Source organism: Macrotis lagotis, chromosome 2, assembly GCF_037893015.1.
Source record: "Macrotis lagotis isolate mMagLag1 chromosome 2, bilby.v1.9.chrom.fasta, whole genome shotgun sequence".
NCBI lineage: Eukaryota > Metazoa > Chordata > Mammalia > Peramelemorphia > Peramelidae > Macrotis > Macrotis lagotis.
Genome location: NC_133659.1, coordinates 29,699,924 through 29,709,053, shown reverse-complemented (window position 1 = coordinate 29,709,053; position 9,130 = coordinate 29,699,924).

The window sequence follows — 9,130 nt, the reverse complement described above, 5'->3', positions numbered from 1 at the left end:
TTTTGTGCTTTCCACACACCCTCTCCCTCCCTCCCCCAGGCCCCTCCTCCCTGGCCTCGCTGGTCCCCATGGCTGAGCGCTGCCATGCCTTCCCTTTCACCAGGTGATTTATCTCCTCATGACCAAACAGACTTTCTCCTCCCGGCCCCCTTCAGCTTTAGCTTGGCTGTTCCTGAAACATCCATCACCCTTACACACACACACACACACACACACACACACATGCACACACACGCACACACCACACACACATGCACACACACCGCACCACACACACGCACACACCACACACCACACACACACTGCACACACACCACACACACACCACACACACACCACACACATGCACATACACCACACACCACACACACACCACACACACACCACACCACACACACACCACACCACACACACGCACACACACCACACACCACACACACACCACACACGCGCACACACCACACACATACACACGCACCACACACCACACACCACACACACGCCACACACACCACACACACCACACACCACACACACCACACACACACACACCACACCACACACACACCACACACACCACACGCACACCACATGCACACCACACACACACCACACCACACACACACACACACTGCACACACACCGCACACACCACACACACACCACACACACACCACACCACACACACACACCACACCACACACACCACATCACACACACGCACACACCACACACCACACACACACTGCACACACACCACACACACACCGCACACACACCACACCACACACATGCACACACACCACACACCACACACACACCACACACCACACACACACCACACACACACCACACCACACACACCACACACACCACACCACACACATGCACACACACCACACACCACACACACACCACACACACACCACACCACACACACCACACACACACACACACACCACACACACACCACACACACGCACACACCACACACATACACATGCACCACACACCACACACCACACACACGCCACACACACCACACACACCACACACCACACACACACACCACACCACACACACACACCACACACACCACACGCACACCACACGCACACCACACACACACCACACCACACACACACACACACACTGCACACACACCACACACACCACACACACACACCACACACACCACACACACACCACACCACACACACACACATGCACACACACCACACACCACACACACACCACACCACACACACCACACACACACCACACACACACACCACACACACCACACACACCACACACACCACACATACACACCACACGCACACCACACGCACACCACACACACCACACACGCACACCACACACACCACACACACCACACACCACACACACCACACGCACACACATGCACACACATGCACACACATGCACACACACCACACACACCACCCACCACACACACACACACCACATACACACACCACACGCACACACACCACACACACACACACACACACATACATACACACACACACACACTTTTCTATCACCTGTTGTAACTTGAACTCAGACCCTGGGGCTGCAGAGCCAAGCAATTCTCAACTCCGTCCTCTGCTACCATCTACACGTCTCTCAGTGGCTTCCCCAATGCTCCGCTGCTGCCATCTGCTGCCCAGTGCTGGCCCTGGAACCTAGAGAAGAAAGCTCTTTGCGGAGCCCCCCGAGGGGCTTCTCGGAGAACAAAAAGCCTCCTCCAGTCGGATTCGGGCCTTGCTCCACCCTCCAGGTGCTTGTCTGCTTCCTGGGCACAGCCAACAGGAGGCAGCCCAGCCCTTGGGAGAGGGAGCAAGCCAGGAGCAGGTAGGAAGACACCTGCCTTGGAAAGAGCTCCCCGAGTGGTGCCTGACCTGACTCTGCCGCGTCTTAGCTGTGTATCTTTAACCTCAGGTCCTGTCCCCTGCCTCAGTTTCCCCACCTGCAAAAGGAGGAAGATCAGTAAAGCTCCTCCAACTCCAGGTTGGCATCCTTTCCAGGTCTATGATGTGGCCAGGAATTTCACAGGAACCTTGAGCCTGGTCTCATTGGTCCCCTTCTCCAGGCTCATCCCTTCCTTATGCATCTTGCCGAGGCCTCTCCTTCATGTAGTGCGCACCCACCCCCTTTTCTTCTCACCCAATCCTGGCCACCCTCTTCCTCCAGGAGGTCTCCTTTGACTACACCAACCCTTGTGGATAATGACAGTGATGAAGTTGGTGCAATGATGCTAAGGATGCGAAGGAAGAGAAGAGGAGGGACAGTTCCTTATAACTTTATAATGATAGCAAGTCAGTGAGGTTTGTTGATTGACTGATTGATCCCTGATTCTATTCCCAAGTATCCTTCCACTGCCACAAGTTGATACCTCTATGTGAGTGCCAATCTGAGAATTCCAGAAGGGTTTAACCTTGGATCAAGAGTCCGAAGTCTTGGGGTCAAATCCCACCTCAGTCATTTCCTAGCTGAGTCACCCCGAGCAAGTCTCTTGTGCTTTCTCTCTTTGCCTCAGTTTCCTCATCTGTAAAATGAAGGGAGTGAGGGTTCAAGTTCTCCAATTGATTTAAGGCAATGACTTAATGACTTAATTTAAGGCAATGTGAATGCAAGCATAAGGAATGAATTTGCATAATCTCTGTCTCCCATTTCTTGCCAGAGAAGTCATTGACAGGAGAAAGATTTAAAAACTCTTATAGTGACACACCCACCTGCAGATCTCTCACAGTGTAGGAGCTAAAGGTAACTGGACCTGGAGTCAGAACCATGGCAGCAGGTCAGCCAACTACCTGCCTTGGCTTCCTTTTCTGCAATGGGCTAATAAGAGTTCCTAACTCCCTGGATTTTGTAATATGAGATAATATATGCAAAATTCCTTATGGACCTTAAAGCACCATCAAACCCAGGGCCTCTAACTCCAGATTCTCAGGCACCATGGATATGCCAGGGGCTACTTAGCCTGGGGAAGCATGGTTGCTCTCAAAGACTTTCTCATTTGTGCATACATTTGATTCCTGCTGGATGCACAACATAGGAACTGGTCCCTTGAGCAGCAGAGCTCCCATGCATGATGCTCTCACCCATTCCCTCCTCCTGCCCTGAATGCTCTTTTGCCTCTTTTTTTATTTATTTTTATTTCTTTTTCTTTTTTTCTTTTGCCTCTTGATAGCCTCACTCTGGCTCCATAATCCCTAACCCTCCTCTCTTTCTTTTCTGGTCATATGCACGGCAAAGAGCCAAGGGTTGGCAACCCAAGAGATCGGAGATCAAGTCCTAGATGGGCCATTGTTTATCTGTGACCTTGGCAAGTCCAGCTTCTCTCTGGACCTCAGTTTCATCCTCTATAAAACAGGCCTAAGAAACCATGTTGTGTAATAGAAGAAGACACTGAATTTAAAGTAGAGGGAAAGGGCGGCTAGGTGGCATAGTGGATAAAGCACCAGCCCTGGAGTCAGGAGTACCTGAGCTCAAATCTGGCCTCAAACACTTAATAATTACCTGTGGCCTTGGGCAAGTCACTTAACCCCATTGCCTTGCAAAAAAAAAAAAAGTAAAAAAAAATAAAGTTAGAGGAAGTAGATTCGAATTCTAGCTCAATTCCTAATTTTTACTGATTTTACAAATGAGGAAACTGAGACTCAGAGGTCAGCTGTGTGATTTGGGGCTAGTTGCTGGGTCATAATTTCCTCCTCTATAAAGTGGAAGGATTGGACTAGAATTCTTTTTAACGTTTCTTCCAGCGGTACATTCTGTGATCCCTGTTCTCTTTCATCTGTTGCATATAGCAACAGGTATTTTGGTCTTGGAATCAGGAGGCCCTGGGTTCAAATTCTAGCTTTCTATAGCATTTATGTGCCAGGCAAGTGTTTACAATAGTACCTCATTTCAGTCTTACAGCGCTGGGAGGGCGGTGTTATTATTATCCCCATTTTACAGATGAGGAAATTGAGACAGGCAGCAGTTCAGTGACTTGCCCAAGGTCACACAACTCCTTGTATCTGAGGTCAAATTTGACTCATCTGCCTGACTCCAGGCCCACTATGGTACCATGGCGCCACCTAGCGGCCACCCACAACTCTGTGGTCCTTTATTTGCATCATTGATTTTTGGTTTGGGGGTTTGTTTTGTTTTTGTTTCTGTTTTTGTTGAACAGATTCTTTATTCTGAGATCTGGTCAAGTCCTTCCTCAGCTCAAAAACCTTCCGTAGCTCCCTATTGTCTAATGAGCTTCCAAACCTCTTGCCCATCATTCAAGGCCCTCTACAAGCTAGGACCCTCCTACCTTTCTAGTCTTAATTCCTATCTTCCATCCACCCCAGTTCTTCTCCCCCAAAACATATCACAGTCAAACCAGACTGGTCACTGCCCCTTGTGCATGTCCCACCTCCATGCCTGGTCCTCCCTTTTCCATTAAATTCCTTGCCAGTCCTTTAAAGTTAGAGTCAAATGCCGCCTCTTCAATACAATTTAATTCAACCAATCTTTTGTTCAGTGTCCACCGTGAGGCAAGCACTATGTTGTTGTGATTGTTCAGTCATTTCAATCATGTCTGACTCTCAGTGACCTCATTTGGGGTTTTCTTGGCAGATATTGGAGTAGTTTGCCATTTCCTATTCCAGTTCATTTTACAGATGAGGAAACTGAGACAAGCAAGGTTAAGTGACTTGTCCTGTGTCACACAGCTAATAAGTGTCTGTTCTCTAGGAGTTTCCATTCTACTGGGGATGGGAGTGGGGATAAACCATATGGGGCAACCATTTCCATGACATGTGAGGAAGGAGGGAGCAGTGATAATTGGGGGAAAACTTGGTTCCGAAGGGCAGACTCTTTAAAGGAGCTAGAAAGCCCAAGAAGTAGAGGTGAGCAGGGAATGTATTCTGAGCAAGGGGGGTGGTGCAAAACCAGGTGTGAGGTGGGATGTGGAGTGTCCCTTAAGGGAACAGCAAGGTCAATTTGAGGGAAAAGAAAGTTTATGAAATCTGTCAGCACCGACAGACCAGACCCTGGCTGTGAAGGCTTTTAATGACCAGCTGATGACTTTGGGTCTTACGCTGGGGTGATAGGGAGCCAGTGGAGCTTCTTGAGCAGGACAGACATGAGCACTGGAAAGATTCTGAAAGCCTCCAGGAAGTTCCCTCTTCTCTCATCTCAGACTTCATGGAGCACTGGGCTTGTCCACTTTGGGTTTTTTTTTTAAGGTTTTTGCAAGGGTTACGTGACTTGCCCAAGGTCTCATAGCTAGGTAATTATTAAGTGTCTGAGGCCAGATTTGAACTCAGGTACTCCTGACTCCAGGGCCAGTGCTCTATCCACTGTGCTACCTAGCCGTTCCAGCTTGCGCACTTTTAATATGCCTTATACATGCTACTTACTCATATCAGTGTCTTCCCCTCCCTTCTCTTCCCTGAATTTTGAGCCTCAAGAGGAGAGGGGCAATCGTGTCTGAACTCTCTCCCCCCCAGAGTTCAGCATGGGGAGCTGCACATAGCAAGAATTTAAGAGTTACAGGATAAGTCCAGACAATCTCATGCATAATATCCCTTTTAGATCTATCTACCCCTGAGTATCTATCAATCCTCTATCATCTATTCCTATCTATGTATCTATGTATTTATCTGTCTATTCCTATCTATCTGTCCTTGATCTCTCTATTTCTATCTGTCCTCTATGTATTCCTAATTCTCTATATCATATTTTAACCCATCTCTCTATTCCTGTCTATCTGTCCTCTATCTGTCTGTTCCCATCTGTCTGTCTATCACTCTCTATTCCTGTCATCTGTCTATCTTCTACCCAGTCCTGTCTGTCTATCTATCTATCTATCTATCTATCTATCTATCTATCTATCCTCTATCCCATCTCCTACCCTGTGCTTCTGACTGTTCCCCCTGTATGAGTTCTGCTTCTTTCACCAGATCTAGAATGACCAGAGGGCAGGGCAGGGCAGGGCCTGAGTCTCTTCTTATCTCTTCCCAAGACAGAACTGAACATGAGAGCTGGCAAATATTGACTGCCTTGGGAGGAGCTAGATGGACCCCATTTGTCAACTGGTATAAGATAAGCCCAAGCTTTGCACCTCCCCAAGTTCAAGTCTGTGTCTGGTCCCTGGGAGGGTTGGGAAGGTAGCATTAGAGGAACTTATGGATAGCTTTCAGTGATCCTGGTCTGATGGGAAGGAATCACTTTCCTTCATCCGGCCTCAGTTCTCTTATTTGTAGAATGCAAGGAAGGACCGGCTCTATCCAGTTCAATGCATCAACACTTCCCCAGCTCTTCCAAATCTGACTTCTTTGTGTCTAAGTGTCTATGGGAGTTTTTCCACCACCAGAGAGAGCCAGAGACCATAGGAAGAAGAGGAGAGCTGGCATGGCCTTTGGCTCGGAGATCAAGGAGCTGTTTGGGAGGTGGCACCCGGTTAGAACATGGGCAACCCTGCCCTGGAACCCAACCAATGGCCACAGGGACCAAGTCCTCTCCACCCTTTCCAACCTCTTTTCTCACTCCTGATTGCCACAGCCAAGGATCACAGGGTTTAGAGAAGAAACAGACTGCAGAAATCCTCTGACCAAACCTTCCTATATAACAAAGAAACTGAGGCTCTAAGAATTTGATCAGCATCATACTGTCAGCAAATGGAAAATCCAAAAAATGAGCCTGTCACTTCTGCTATGTTCTATTTTTGTTGACTAACTCAGGCTCCCCATCTCTCTCATCTGGACTACTGCAATAGTCTTCCAATGGGGTTTTCTGCCTCCAGGCGCTCCCCTCTCCAGCTTCCTCCAGCCAGCTACCAAAACAATTTTCCTAAGGCATAATCAAGCTGTCCATTAGCAGACATTTATTAAGGTTTGTGCCAGGCCCAATGATGGATATTGGGAGTCCAAAAGGGAAAATATAAGAGGTTCTACCTTGAAGGAGTTTAAATTTATTGGGAGGGAAAGCACGAACACATAAAATTAAAAACAAGACCGTTTCAAGGGTGCAGAGTAGAGGTAGTAAACTCAGAAACAGGTCTGACTCTGCCACTGCCCCCTCTATAACCTCCATTAAGTCCCTACTGCCCAAAGGGTGAAGTCTCTTGAACCTGGCCCTCAAAGTCCTCTGCAATCTAGTCCAAACCTGCCTTTTCCAGCCTTATCACCTGTCACTCTACTATGCTATGTTTCAGGCAAGAGTACCTCACCCTTTCTGAATGAGTTCTTGCTTTCCCACCTCCACACTTTTGCTCATTTCACAGTTCTTCCCCTCTACCACACTCCTGATGGTCAGGTTTATTTGCTCTCTCTCTCTCTCTCTCTCTCTCTCTCTCTCTCTCAATTTGTTTTTTGGAGTTTTGCAAAGCAATGGAGTGGAACGAGGAGTGGACCATAGGACGGGGGCAGGGATACAAGGCCTTGAGGGGCTGGGGCCTAGGAGGCTCAGGGACAGAGAGGTTGCACCTGCAGGGAAGCAAAGACTGGGGTGCGCTAGGCCCAGGGACAAAGGGCATTTGGATGGGCTCCAAGATGGAGCCTGAAGGATTCTGCCCAGGAGGGCAGCAAAGCCAAGGCCATGGGCCAGCCCCACCTCCAAGAAGTCTTCCCAGATCAATTTGGCCCAGCAAGGGCCACCTTCCCAGAATCCTGGGCATCCTTGGGGGAAAGCCTGCTCACTCAGCAACAGTCACAGACCTGACCTCTCTTTGTCCCCCAGTTTTGGAGTCTTTCTTAATTCCCTGTCTCTTCTGTCTCCTCCCCCCCCCCCCCATCGCTTTCTCTCCTCCTCCCTCTCTCACTTTCTCTTTCTGTCTTTCTTCCTGTTCCTTACTCTTTTCTCCCTCTCCTTTCCTGCCTCTCATTTCTCTCTCTCTCCCTCTTTGTCTCTCTTTCTTTGCCCCCTTTCCTCTCTCTCTCTCTCTCTCTCTCTCTCTCTCTCTCTCTCTCTCTCTCTCTCTCTCTCCCCCTTTCCCCCTCTTCCCCCTCTATCCCCTTCTTTCTCCTTCTCTATCTCTCTGACTTTGTCACTCTGTCTCTGTCTTTCTCTTTGTCTATCTCTCTCTGTGTCTCTGTTTCTCTCTTTCTGTCTCTGTCTGTCTCTCTGTCTGTCTCTCTTTATTACACACACACACACACATCACACACACACACACACACACACACACACACACACACACCACTTTCTTCACATTCCATTTTATCTTCCCAAACCCCTTTCCTCTCCTCAGTCCCATCAAGGACACCACCCCTTCCATTCTTTATTCCTTTCTCATAATCCTACAGAGGGAAGCAGCACAAATACGATTAATCCAAATGAGGAAACCAAGGGAAGGTGAGGTGCTAAGGATCTAAGCTAGGGTCTGTGCTGCAGGTCCAGGGTCATCCGTGGCTCTCTCCCTTTGTGCCCTAGGAATCTCTTCCCTGGGGAGTGTGGCCGGGTCTCTGCAGCAGATCACTACTGAAACCTTATCTCCGCCGCTCCAACTCCAGACAGGCACAGCTGCTCCAAAGGTCACCCCATCAAACACTGGCTTCTCTCACCTGTCAATCCACAGACTCATCAATCCCAGGGTTCAAGGGTGCTGTCAACAAACTCCTTCTCAGAGATTATAAAGGGATGGCATCCCAGATAGAGCCACTGCAAAGTCAAAGGAGGGAGGGAGAGAACCAAAATTCCTGGCCTGGGCGGCAGGAGACTCAGATTCTAGTCTCAGCTTAACCACTGATTTACTGTGTGACCTTGGACAAGTCCCCTCCCCTCAATGGACCTCAGGGGTTCGAATTAAATGACATCAAGGTATCTCCTAGCCCTAAAGATTTCCAAACCCTTTAATCATTCAATCAATTAACAACTATTGGGTAAACCTTTCCTGAGTGCTAAATTCTGGGAGTACAAAGAAAGGTCAATATTAAGGTCCCTAACCAAAATGCTTGCATTCTAATGGTAAGAAACAACATGCCAGTGATTAACTCCATACAAATATAAACAGTTTCAATGGAAAGTAATCAGAGAAGGGAAGGCCCTAGGAGCTAAACATGGAGTTAAAAATTAGAAAAATTTCCTGGAAGAGATGAAGTTTGAGCTGAGTCTCCAAGGAAGTCAAGAT